This window comes from Bacillus rossius, assembly GCF_032445375.1.
Source record: "Bacillus rossius redtenbacheri isolate Brsri chromosome 4 unlocalized genomic scaffold, Brsri_v3 Brsri_v3_scf4_1, whole genome shotgun sequence".
In the NCBI taxonomy this organism is placed as follows: Eukaryota; Metazoa; Arthropoda; class Insecta; order Phasmatodea; family Bacillidae; genus Bacillus; species Bacillus rossius.
The window spans coordinates 18,504,802-18,518,284 of record NW_026962010.1 but is presented as its reverse complement, the minus strand read 5'-3'; the positions used below and the strand labels follow the sequence as shown (position 1 = coordinate 18,518,284).

Genomic DNA, 13,483 nt, shown 5'->3' with positions numbered 1-13,483 from the left:
TCCAGAATTATGTAATTCAAAATGGCGGTCTATGTTCGTTCACTTAAACAGTATAGGGATATACATACAATAGCCATAATATTTATAAATAATATAAAATTAACCAATATGATGGTCCACACTGAAACAATGAGCCAAAAATCAGTAATTTCTTGGCTCATTTTTTAAAACTTTTATTTATTAAAATATTTTTGCTTTCCCATAAGCTAAATTACCTCATCAAAATTTATTTTCTCAGCTATACCACACAGGGCTATACATATTAAAACCTTACTAGTGGGTCTTAGAGAGTTTCAACGTCTCAGCAGGGACATGCAGATGCTTACACGCAGCGTAGGCTAGCCGAGTCAATTTTATCCTGCCTGCATGCAGGAACAGGCATGATAACTCTCCCTGCCTAACGTGCCTTCCACCTTGTTTCTCACGCAGGGGTACCTGCCTCGTTAGGCAAGCCTAGCTCGCTTTCCCAGGCTCGAGGCCTTGGCGAGCAAAGCGGATGTGCTGGTCTCGGCATAAAACAAGTACTTCCCCGCCACCCCTGGCCATCTTAGGTTTTCTGCTATGCTTCCATGAACCATGACCGAGGCAATAACCATGCCCCTTCCCTCGTCCACCTCTCCTCTCCTTTAGGAACAAGCCACGCCTATGCTTGCGCTCCACGCACGAGGCTTGTGCGCGATCTCTCGAGCACAACCGAAACTAAGCATGCTAATGTCAGTTTTTTCCGCTAGTGAGCACCACCTTCCAATCCCCCTTTGCCTTAGACGGCATACAGCAACACCACCGCTCGGTGCGCTATCTCATGGCGCCCGTCCCAACTAAAGATGGCGCTGCCATAGAGAGTTTTAGATTTTTTTGTGGCACTAAAACGCCCACAAGCCCTGACCAATCCCAAGGCACTTTTCCTCCCATCGCCCACTTATCTCCGCCCACTCTGTTTCTCTCTTCCCCCCTCCCCACTTTTCGGTTTCGAGCCCATGCAGGAACAAGGGACTCTCTCAAGTAGACAGAGTCGTCAATCAACTGTGGTACAGGGAGCATCCTACAGCTGCCGCGCTACTGTCTCTCCTCCTGAGAAGTCGGACATCAAAGATTATAGGATGTAGTCGCGACGACCAGGGGAAAACCCCCTTACAATTTTAAAGTTTAGACTACATCATATTAGTGTTAGTGTTTTTCTGGTGAATTAAGTGCGTGCAACCGCGCTAGTGGTCGTCTACTATCACATGGATAGAGGATAGATAGTACCACCGACCTACCCCAAAATTTTTGGGGATTTCCATCCCCAGTGATGGATAGACAACCACATCTACCCGCACTGAGTTCCTGATTTCGGCCATCTAAATTCCCCGCATCGTGCTGTCAACTTTAGTCCGCTATCCGCCCCGTCACGCCTCGCCGTTCGGATGTCAGCACTTCGCATGCAGCTAAGTCTATGTTTGGAAGACACAATGTAAGAAATCTTAAAGTTTTAAATTCTCTACGAACAATTTGCGAACTATTCAACTACCATTTAAAGAAAAAGGTATAAAGTATAGTAATGAAAAGTACTTGTCAATCCAAAATAATGGAAAGTTGTTTATTTTTATTTTATTACTCTGAAACCTTGTTTGTGCAACTTGCTTTAAAATAAATGTAATCTGTAAAGACATTATCAAAGTATCCACGGCCGGCCTGCGTGTAGTAAAATTCAATTCTATTATAATTTAATGTACTAAATTTTGAGTTTACTGAACCTGTGAATTTTCATAAAAATATTTATTGTCATTAGTTTGTAAGTCATTAAAGTGGTGACCAAAAGTATTAACTATGACACTATGATAAATCTGGCTTGTCCAAAATAAAATAAGTTAACCATTTAAATAATCTAGAAGTAACCAGATTTCAGTGTTTTTTTTATAAATTTTATATATTTAGATCCACCATAACACCCACCAACCTTTTGGGGTGTTAACACCTAAATTCTTTGTATATTACCTGTGTTCCGCCTCTGTTCACTGTTCAAATGTCTTCTTGACGTATGCCATTGCCATTACGTTTCTAGCTTCTTTTTTTAAGACCTACTAAGTCTACAGGAACACAGGTATTACAACAAATATGTAATGCATGAACCGAACAATCAGACAGCATATTCCATATCCCTAGTGGTTTGATGGAGGGACGGGGGTGGAAGTGGGAATAAAAAACCTCTTTGGCGAGACCGGGTGTTAATTAGAAAATGGGGGAAATTAAAAACACTTTATAGGGAAATTATTGTGGGAAAACGGAAAATTTTGGGGGAAATTGGGAAAAGTTTGAAGGAAAAACGGGAATTCTTGAGTGAAATTGGGGAAAAATAAGGAAATGTTAGGAAAATTTGGGGGAAAGGTGACGTCAGAGGTCAAAGGTCAGAGTACGAAATCCGATTATCAATCCTCTGTCCCTGGAAGTACTATATCTAACTACTTCTACTAATGTTTTGATGGCTGTTCTATTTTTGTTACATATGTAATGACAAGTATGATTTTATAATCTATTTTTTCTCGTCTCGTGGTTGACACACATTATGCTATCACAATAACGTGACGACGTGGTGCGAAGATTGCGATGAAACAACCAAATATCGCGTTATTAGGAACATACGGTTTTTTACCCGTGTGACAACCAAAAATGAACGATTGTTTATAAAATTCTTAAAGTGTTAAGTACGCATCAAACATATAACATTTGTCAATGATTTCAAGTTTTTTTCTTAATCTTTGATTGAGAGAGAAATTTTTAAAATTGTTTAAATCACCGTGCGTAAACACATTTAAGTGTTTCGACAGATAAATTAAGTATACAAAAACCTTAAGCACAAGAACAACAATATCATTACAAATGCATCAATTTAACCAACTTTCGGAAAACTTTCTGGCTTTCATTTCAGTAACGCCGCGCCCGCGACGCAATGGAAATATAAAATATTTCTAATCGGGAAATCTGTTACGTCCGCAATTTTTATCGCGATGACGTCACAGATGTGTCGAACGTAATTGGTTAGGAAAATATTCGCGACCACCGCATAAGGGGGAGAGATATGATTCGTGGGATGCTAAGATGGTTTCAAAAGCTTATAGGGTAACAACTTACTATAGTTTGGTTGTCAAAATTTAGCTTCGTTAAAGCATAACATTCGATTTAGTGATTTACCCTAATTTAATACAAATAGTTTTATTCTTATTTTCTCCTGTGAAGTTATTGGTGTTTGGCATTGAATTTATTTCTTGTGAATGGCTACAAAACTGTGCTAACACTTTTAATAGACACAGTGGTATGGTCCTTGAAAACAGGGCCGCAACTAGAGTCTCTGGCACCCGGGGCATGAATGGATTCATGCGCCCTAACCCCCCCCCCCCCCCTCATTTTTTGCACATACCACACAAATAAAGCGGGGGGTCCGTTGTTAATGATGAACTTAACATTTTTCTCAGAGTATTTTAAAATAAATATGTTGAGACGATATATTGTAAATCAGATTAGACATTCCTAGCATGCAAGTTAAAAAACTTTTTACCAGTTACCAGTTGTAGTAGGAATTACAATGCAAGCGATTTCGGCGCCCCTACAGCTTTGCGCCCGGGGCGTATGCCCAGCTTGCCTCCCCCCCCCCCCCCTAGTTGCGGCCCTGCTTGAAAATCTCATAATGTGTGATCCATGCCTTAAGTAAAGCAAATATAAATACTTAACAATAAAGAAATGCACTGGAATGAAGTTTATTTCCACCAATATGGCGTGATAGGTCGGCAGCGAGGCCAGCAGACGGATGAACTCAACAGCACACGGCTCAAGGAAGAGGAGAGATGGTTCGGGCGTGGCTTGGACCTCGGGGAAGTCATGTTTACCTAGGTGCTCTGGAACCTGAGCTCAGTGCTTCAGAAATCATTTAGGGATCCTGTGTCCAAAAACGAGGAAACATATATCAATGTCACCACTCTGTCTGTAACGTGCTTACGACCCGTAACATACAGGACTGAAAATTTCACACATTTCGCACCGTGCTGATTTTTTTTTATTTTTTTTTCACAGTTTTACTATATAAACTATATATTTTTTTATTTAGTCACGTGGAATATGTGTAAAACTCTTTACGGAGACTATGGTATCTAATTTAGGGTTGACATTTTATAACGACTTAAGAGTTTGTCTAAGTGATGACACTTCTTAATTGTGTCTTCCTGAGCTATTTTGACTCTCATTTTTCCCTCGCGTTTTTTTATTAATAATTATGAAGACATCACAGTGAATAAACTTGGGTAGAATTGTCGTTCTACCAGCTTCTATAACCACAATTCACCCTGCACTATTGTACTTTTATTTGTCGTTGACGCTCCAGAATTGGGGGGGGGGGGGGGGGGGAAACGAGGAGTATGCTGACAAAGGTCGCAGCATCTCCAAGGAAGACCACAGGCGGTGGCCTAGTGGCTGGGTGACGCACTTCCGGGAAGCCAAACCCGTGCGCTCGTCTTCCCGCTTCCGGTTCCGTCTGAGTCATCGGACACGGAAGTGGGTCTAGGACACACCTAGGTCCCATGTCGACATCTCCCACACGTCGACATGTCGACACGTCGACCGAGGTGCCGTCAGGAGTCCCTGATGGTCGAGCACGGCGACCTCGGACACTGTGGCGCACCTCGGTGATTCTTCAATGGCTTAGAAGTGCCTTCCGCGGACAAAACCAGACCCAGTTCTGGACCGGGGAAGGAAGTATTCCACTCCCGGCTGATGGCTCATCGGCTAGAAGCTCTAGTCACTTTTTTTTTCATCTTTTTTGTCTCGGTCGAAAATTTTTATCACCAACGAGCCAACTGTTCCCAACTTACAACTTTTAATTTACATTTATTTGTTTTAATAACATTTTTATTGACCTTGGTATATTTTTGTGATAAATTAAGACAGTATAAATGTACACCCACGCCTTATCCGGGACTTGAACTTAGAGCACTCGCACCCGAGATATGACTGCAGGCAACTGAGTTGCGGTGGTCGGTTTCCGATACTCATATAACACTGTTTAAACAATACTGATTTACAATAGGAAATTAAAATAACACGTACTTGAAATAACACCATTTTCTTGCCAATGTGGCCAGTGGCGCGGTGCACAGCAATAACCTTAAACCCCGTTGTGTTGCCCTATGCCCATTTATTCCCTGAAGTAGGAGTGGCGTCAGGCGCAGGCGGGTCCCTACCACCGCGACCCGCCTATCCCTGCAACACGCCGCCACGTGGTGCCCGCTCAAGGGAACGAGGTCTAACAAGTTTTCTGCACCGTCCGCAACCTTATAGCGTCATAAATCCTTTCATAACAATGTTTCACGAAAATTTTAATTAAAATTTGGCCTTAAAAAAGTTTACTCCCATCGCACCCCAAGAAGTTTCACTTCAGAATCTTGTAATGATGCTAATTCTGAAAAACGACACCACCTTATGTATCAAGGTAGGACTGCACCACATAAGTTACAAGAAACCTATCTCATATTATCAATTTTTACTTGAACATAAATGGTTAAGCTGCAAGGTTATTACTAACCTTGGTTTGAGCTGTATAGTTTGAGCTGTATAGTAGCGTGTCGTTATAATTATATTTACATGGAAATAACACGCAGCAAAGAAGTTGGACGTTGGTGAGTGCAATATTTGCCATGTCAATAATTGAATATGAAAATAGAACAAACTGTTCCATTTGGATAGCAAAACATTTTTTGGTTTAAAATAATGGTGAACGCAAATTCGTTGATATAGTGTTTTAAACTTTATTGGTTTAACTTTACTCACAATAAGATGTCATTCTTTATATTATTTATAGAATATTACTTTCAAAAGACATTATGGCCATAAATAAATGTCCCAGATATAAATTTTTAAATTATCAACTTTAAGAGTTGTAGAGTTTTGGTTCAAGGTCACAATAAATCAGTAACTCAAGCAGTTTTAGATAATACTGCTTTGTTGCGTTTTTCTCTTGCAGAGCAAAATAATGGTTATTTCCCCAATTTATAGAGGGTGAACCTGTAAACTTTATTTGGCAACAGGATGGAGCCCCTCCCCATTGGACTCTCTTTGTACGAGAGTGGTTGAACGTCGAAGTTCATGACCGTTGAATTGGTCGTAATGGTCGAGACGACAGAGATCTTTTTCGCTGGCCTCCACGTTCACCTGACATAACGCCATGCGATCTTTTCCTTGTATAAAAGATGGTATCTACGTTCCGTTGCTACCTAATATTTGCGAGTTGAGACACATAATTGAGTCCAATTTCTCCGGACGTGTTAACCAATGTTTGTGAACATTTTGACACTAAGTTGGATGTGTGCCGTATAACTAAAGGTGCACATATTGAACATTTGTAAGAAAAGCTAGGTTAGTTTACCTTCAATTTAATGCATGATTTGTTGTAAACAGTCTAAATTAAACTGTTGTAATAAAATTTGAAACTGGGACATTATTTTATCTACATCCTGTATTGGCTAACTCCAACTGCAGTGTTCTTGAAACATGTAAACTTTACTTTCCCGTAAACCCATATCCAAACCGGTTATTTTCTAGGGTGTATTATTTTCAGTTAATTTACAACAATTTCTGAAGCTATGATACAGCCTATTTATTTTGTAAATTTCATAATAATTCAAATAAATATTTCACTTTTTTGCAGTGTAGCTATAAACCACTTCCATCACAACAGTGAAGAACTAACGAGAGTCTTACACGACCTGCGCTAGTACTCACAGGGTGTCTGCTAGGCTAACTTACGCATCATTTTTGCGCTTGTGGCAAGCGGACGCAGACCTTTAGTGGTGTTAATGAGTGGTTACTGAGTTTTTAACGCGCCATTACGTTGCAGTAGGTTATGTAATAGGCGTCTAGTTCCAATACACTCAGTTAATGCCTATGTTTTCCCTGCACGATATCCTAAAAAAAAATAGGATTTTTTTTTCAGTTAAGAAAAGAAAAATTGTAATCATTGCAATAAAAAAAACATACAACAATTGAAGCATGCTCAGTCTGTTATTCCGTGAAAACGAGAACGGGATTTATCTACAAACATTGTCTTAGTTCCAAGAATTGTAAAAGGCTTGCAGCGAGTAGATTCACTCTAAACTGAAACGGGTCTTTAACGGTATGTCCGGTAGCACAGCCATGCCGGATTAGTGAGTTTACCGGATTATCGAGTGTATTCAATTAATTTTGTTAAAAAAACTAATTTACAGTAAATTAACATCGAAAACAAGTTTTAATTAGCTATTCTTTCTTAAGAAAAACAACACAAAAGCGTCACATTTAAAAGAAAATTATCGTTTAATTCTTTAAAATAATGCCGAGTGTCATAAATATACGAAAATTTGGTTTTCACATACATTTATTGACGCGAATCACACGTAGTTTCAGCAACCACCGCTAGAATTCGCTGCTGGAGCATATACGTGGACTATCGAATCATTCCATTTGCATACCAAAGTTTTAATCTACATAATGAAACGGCTCCGACTAAAGTGGAAAAAAAAAAAAAAAACTAAAATAAATACCAAACCCCAGCCTTTTGGAACTGATTTTTGAAAGGAATTTTATAAAATTGTTACCATATTGTTACAAAAGAAAGTCATTAAATATTTAATACTATAAAGTTTCCCTTCGGCTTTTTGGAATGTTGGTTCGCGCCATTCGCCACAGATGGCAGCACCGTGAATACACATTTCCGTTCCATGCGACTTGACGTTCCATTCACAAAACCACTGCTGCTAAATGCCGTATACCAAAGGCTAGGATTTTCAACATGATATCTACATGGCGGCCGAGGTTAACAAAGCCCCGGTGCACGGGCGTGCGGCGGGTCGAACAGCGCCGGCGCTCACCTGGGCGGCGGGAGGCGTCGCGGCGCCGGTCTGGTGCAGACTGCGGCGCGCGGCGGACTGTGCGCTGGGGCCATGGTGTCAGGAAGAGGAGGTGAAACCATCCGGCCGCCCAAACTCGTTCTCCACTGCGCACTACGTCACCTTGGTCGCACCGCCCGGGCTACACGCAGCGCGCTCACGGGAATACCACCCACAGACAGTTCATTTACAATCGTTTGAATAGTAGAGTTTGGCTATGTGCATTGTATAGCATGCATTTAGAACATGCAGTTTAAATAAATATATTAGTATCAAAACACGGGGTTTATATTAAGCTAATAATAAAATTAACGAAGAAATATTTTTCAGCTGTTTCATAACTTCTAAATGTTGACTGGGTCTTGTATTTATCTAGATACCGCAATGGCCATGAATGTCAGCACTGTCGAAATATTTTACATAAAACGTCACAGAATGGTAATGGGAATTGGAATGAATATACTTCCGAAAATATTTATTATGAATATCAATCAAATATAGATAATAAACATCCAGGATGCAGGCGACAAAGAATAATACACATATTACAAAAAAAAATCTGACAATAAACAAAGTTTCTATAAATACTTATTTGTAATTTACATAAACATAAGCGCTTTGATTTATTTACTGATTTTAATTTTATTTCGTAACAAACAATAAACAAAAGGATAAATAATGATAGAAAATATATTTTAAAAATATATTTAAAACATATTATTAAACCAAACAGCTCTACAATATTCGGCAAAAAACAGCTTGCAGGCATTACGCGCAGAATGTACTGAGCGATGGTCCCTGCCAACTTTATTTTTAAGTATTTAAAACGTCATTTTTTTTAACGCGTTAAATGCTATTTAAGGCGTAAAACACAAACAAAATTGTACCATTATCTAAACGCTTGAATGGAAACAATTGGCAAAGTCAAAATTAGATAACAATGAATTCATTTACGTTAATTTTCATTATTGTGTGTAAACTAACAACATAACACAACACAAGCAGATTGTAATGCTGAAATCTTAAAAATACCTTTAGGTAACTAACATATTATTAAAATCAGTTTCATCACAAGTAACTATAAAAATAATTCACTTTCACGCACCGCATTTAAAGCGGTATTTTGCATTAACATTATTAAGTTAAATACATATCGTAATAAAATAAAAATTCATTTATTCCAATGCCTATACGAATTCATTTAAAACAAACATATTAGGCCTCGAATTTCAAAATCGGTTGCATGTAAGCCTGTTTCTTTTTTGTATATTTCATAATTCTTATCTCATGGTTTTGCATGTATACTTAAATATATTTAAACGTAATGATATCATACGTCCTCCCCACTCCATTAAAGAGAACGTTTTGAACAATAGAAAAAAATGTGCATGTTTCTTTATGATGTATAGGGGGTTCACATTCCTACTTTCTTTCGATTTGTTTACATGCATTGATGAAATATTTCCTCCATTTTATTAATGCTACACAACCAAGTGTTTAGGTTATTTCTATAACAAACAAGAAAAAAAAGTTAAATTAAAATAAATTTTGCAGTTCTCGCTGATGCCCAAACACACAAACATTTAAAAAAACATTTATTTGAGTTTTTATTAATGTGTATATATACATTTAAATATCATTTTTAATAAATTCATTCAATAAATAATCTTTTTACCGTGAAAGACTTTATTATTATAGATAATAACTCAGTATTTTGCACGAAATATATTCCTTGACCTATTATTAACCTACAGTTAATCATACAAAAAATAAAAAATAAATACTAGTATTATAAAACAAGTGAAATTTCTATTTAAAATCACGTTTGTTTAAACTGACCACTTCTAACACAGAATTTGTCCTTCCTTTTGCATACGTTCACCCACTTATTGCAAATTTATTCATTTTTTTTTTTGGAAAAAAATAATATTTTATGCCAGAATCTCGAGTCTTTTTGAAATGATTGTGACATCCGAACACTGCACAGCTGCATAAAAGCACTCAGGATTGTGTAAGCACCAAAAATAACAAAGGATCGCACGAGACGCAGATTAAATGGATGGATAGCGCCTGGAAGAAGAGCGCTGGCTACAACCAAGGTGACGTAGCAAGGGAGCGCGTGGTGGGGGAAAACCTGCGCACGGTTGCACCTCCTGGGGCGCTGTCGTCGCCGGCACAATCCTAGCTTTCACTCACCCGCCGGACTGGTCCACGCGCCACTTCTCTTGCTATGTTACGTATCAAAATCATTGCCAAATGTATTATGTTTTTTGAAGTGAAACGTTTTTGCTCAAGGGACTACAATTTTCGGGCGTTACGAAAATTCCGATGGCGTGAGGGTGCTTGTTAGGTGCGTGGTGGGGGAACCGGTAGAGTAGGAAAGTGCGTCAGCGGCGACGCCACTCCAACGCATGCACCAGTGGTCGAATGGGAAGTTGAAAAAAAGGTGTCGGTGGGGTGGAGGGAATATGTACGTAGCGTAGGCCTATCATGCTGTGTTCTAGTTGTAACGGCCGGAAGGGGAGACGGCAGGGGAGAGGTATAAATGACACAGCAGCGATGCTACCGAATTCCTCGTAACACTGCTTGTGTTTGTCTACTCTTTATATTTCGTAACGGCTAGCGATTTGACGATACCATATTACTTTAATTTTATTTAAAGTAACTTATCTATAGATTATTTATTTCTGTAGAAAATAGTCATTGGTTTGTGCAATAAATTGTACAAGTATCAATCATTTTTGTATAAATAGTGTGATTGAAAATAAAAATAAAAGACTTATAGAATTAAGAGTTTAGCTTTATAAGTGAAATTTATTTTTGGTTTGTGAACACTGTGATTTGAAATACCAAAAGAACTTCAAGACTTGTGAGGTAGACTTTATTCGTGTAATTTATGTTAGATTGGAGTGTATTTTTTTTCTTTCATTTTGTTCAGCTGAAGATCATAATATAACACCATGCCTAAAAAGCAGATAAGAGGTATTATCAAAGGCAACGTGGGCATGAACCGTCAAGAGGCGCCAAAATGTGCCCGTGAACGGATGCGAGAGTTCAGGACGCAGAAAAATATTTTTTTTGAGATCATATCTGCATCTTTAATGTTCTCAATTATTATAACTTGTTAAATAAAATAAATACTAATATTTATAACTATCTATAATTAATAAGGAAATTTCACTTCTATCGCACGTGGACTCAACACACACTTTATTTTTCTTTCTGGAAGTATAAGTTTTCGCACGTCTAAGTGATGATAATTTTAAGTAATGAAAGGATGTTTGGGTAAATTCGACGACATTTTAAACACCGTAAAACAGTAAAATTGTTTGAAATATCATATAAATATATATCGCCCAGAAATTCACGCAAAATTTAAATCGTACGCCATATGTGGATTTACCAATTTTTAATTAAAAACCTGTGTTTTTTATGAAATTACTTCTTGCGTGAATTTTGTGACACGCTATGTACACAAGCTGCCGTCCACGAAGTTGCACCAGCGGGACTGCTCGGGCGTCAGTGAATGTTCGGCCTGCCTAACGCCGGACCGCCACAGCGCGCATGCGCGTCGCGCTGTGGCCACAAACCACGTGCTGTGAGAGCGCCATCCACACATCAAGCCCGGGATTACAACACACGGAAATCCTATAATCACTGACTTAATGATTGCGTAATGCTGTAGGCAATATAAATATTACTACTGCTCTTGCCTCGTGTATAAAAATAACTTCCAATGCACATAAAGTTGAAAGTATTCACGCACGACTAGTCAAAGTACCTAAATTCCAGCTCGTTAAACACAAAGTTTTGACGTGACAACGTCTAATAAATCGATGAACGCCGGCTGCACGCACGAAAAAGTGTCCCGTTACGCACATTGTTCCGTTACGTTGTGTCCCGTTTCGCTCATTGTTCCGTTACGCACATTGTTCCGTTACGCTGTGTCCCGTTACGCTGTCGGCGAGTGCAGTAATAATAGGTTATGTTACAATTGACTAAAACATTACTGTATAATTGATGGTAGATATTTGGTTACAATTTATTTATATGAAAACTTGTTCATAATTATATTTAAACTTTATAGCTAAACGCTAGTTTTTAAAATTAATTACAAGTCATCTACACGTGAACTGTTTCGTCGACTGTTTATAAAGTGGAGTGAAAAGTTAATGTGGTTTTCATTGCTTATTACAACAACAATTTCGGCAATAAAGGTTAATTATTCTTGCATTTTAAAAATCTGATTACTAGTATAATTTCAAGTATTTATTCTTTTATTATTTAAATAAAAATGATTCAATTTTATTCATAAAAGTATGCAATCATTTCATCAATGTTTTGTTATGACGTCGCGTTAATCTATCGTCCGTAAACCGACTTTACAGACAACCAATTTTTTTAAAAAGTGCTCGCAGCCAGAGACAGAGGCTGCACTGATCCGAGACAGCCCCGCCTGCCGGCACCTGCGTGCCGCGTCAGAGCTGCCGGCTAGCATCCACCTGGCCGCTCACTCGGGGCCCCGCTAAGTGCTGCTTCCCGCTAATCCAGCATATGTAAAGTACTTGTTGGAATGGCTTCAAAGTAAGAAATAACGGAACTAGAGTAGAAAACGAGCCTACCAAAGAAACATTTTTGCCCCAACAATTTTTGTAGTGCATATACCAGAGCCGAACCCAGAATATATGCCATATAAAAATACATTGCCACGAATAATAAGAAACAACCAATCTTCTTCATACAGCCCAAGCGAATAGGAACCACGAGGTATAATTTCGACGAACATAAACAATTCATGTTCAGTGTTAGGCGTATAGGCCAATCATCTCTGAACCTAGAAATATTATTTGTCGATACGCGACTAACATTTTAAACAGGTCGTTCAATGTCTTGCATAAAGAATAGTCGTCTCCGAACCACGAGGCCAATAATGTTTTGAGTAAAAACTTATCGATGCACATTCAAAAAAAAAGGAATCTCATTCCAAAAATAAACCACATTTGTCAAGAAGGATACATATGTGAAAAAAAAATTCGAAATAATGGAAGCACATTTAACTAAAATAATGCTCTCACGAGAGTGTATCATCAACTATCTTGCTTGGCTTGGATTCGTGAGAGTACTGTCACGAACATGAGAGAAAGAGAAAAACTATATGTGATATTTGTGATAGCAACTTCTCAATTTTAGCACATTAGACACATGCAGGTTTTCTTATCACCAGGAACCATGTACACATCTGCTTTGAAGGCAAGCCTTTGGGCATATTAGCTTGAAAGGCTCCTTGCTGAGGAAGCGCAGCAGTAAGATAGTTCAATTCAACTTAGTGTTAATTAATTTTATAAAATAATCTCTCAACTTAAATTTTATACCGAACAGCATAATATTTAGAGTTAACTTACCATATATTTAAAATTTCACTCTAAGAAAATTTTATTCTAAATATTTATGGTTTATTCTAAAAACATACTTTGAAACAATTTGATATTCCAATTTTAAAAATCAACTTGCAAGGTTGCTTACTTTCCTAAGTAATATTTAGGTCATAAGTTCCAGTATTATTTGCTGTGTCAATCAAAATGAGGAATCAGCTA

At 38.2% G+C, this 13,483-nt stretch overlaps 1 protein-coding gene across 1 annotated transcript in view; it reads right to left on the bottom strand.

The window, feature by feature from the left end:
• The window catches only part of LOC134541508 (membrane metallo-endopeptidase-like 1), an 88,919-nt gene extending 80,980 nt beyond the window's left edge, over nt 1-7,939 (bottom strand). The window contains exon 1 of the mRNA XM_063385008.1: nt 7,872-7,939. The gene's annotated coding sequence lies outside the window, so the exon portion shown is untranslated. The remainder of the gene's footprint in view (nt 1-7,871) is intronic.
• Between the last annotated feature and the right edge of the window lie 5,544 nt (nt 7,940-13,483).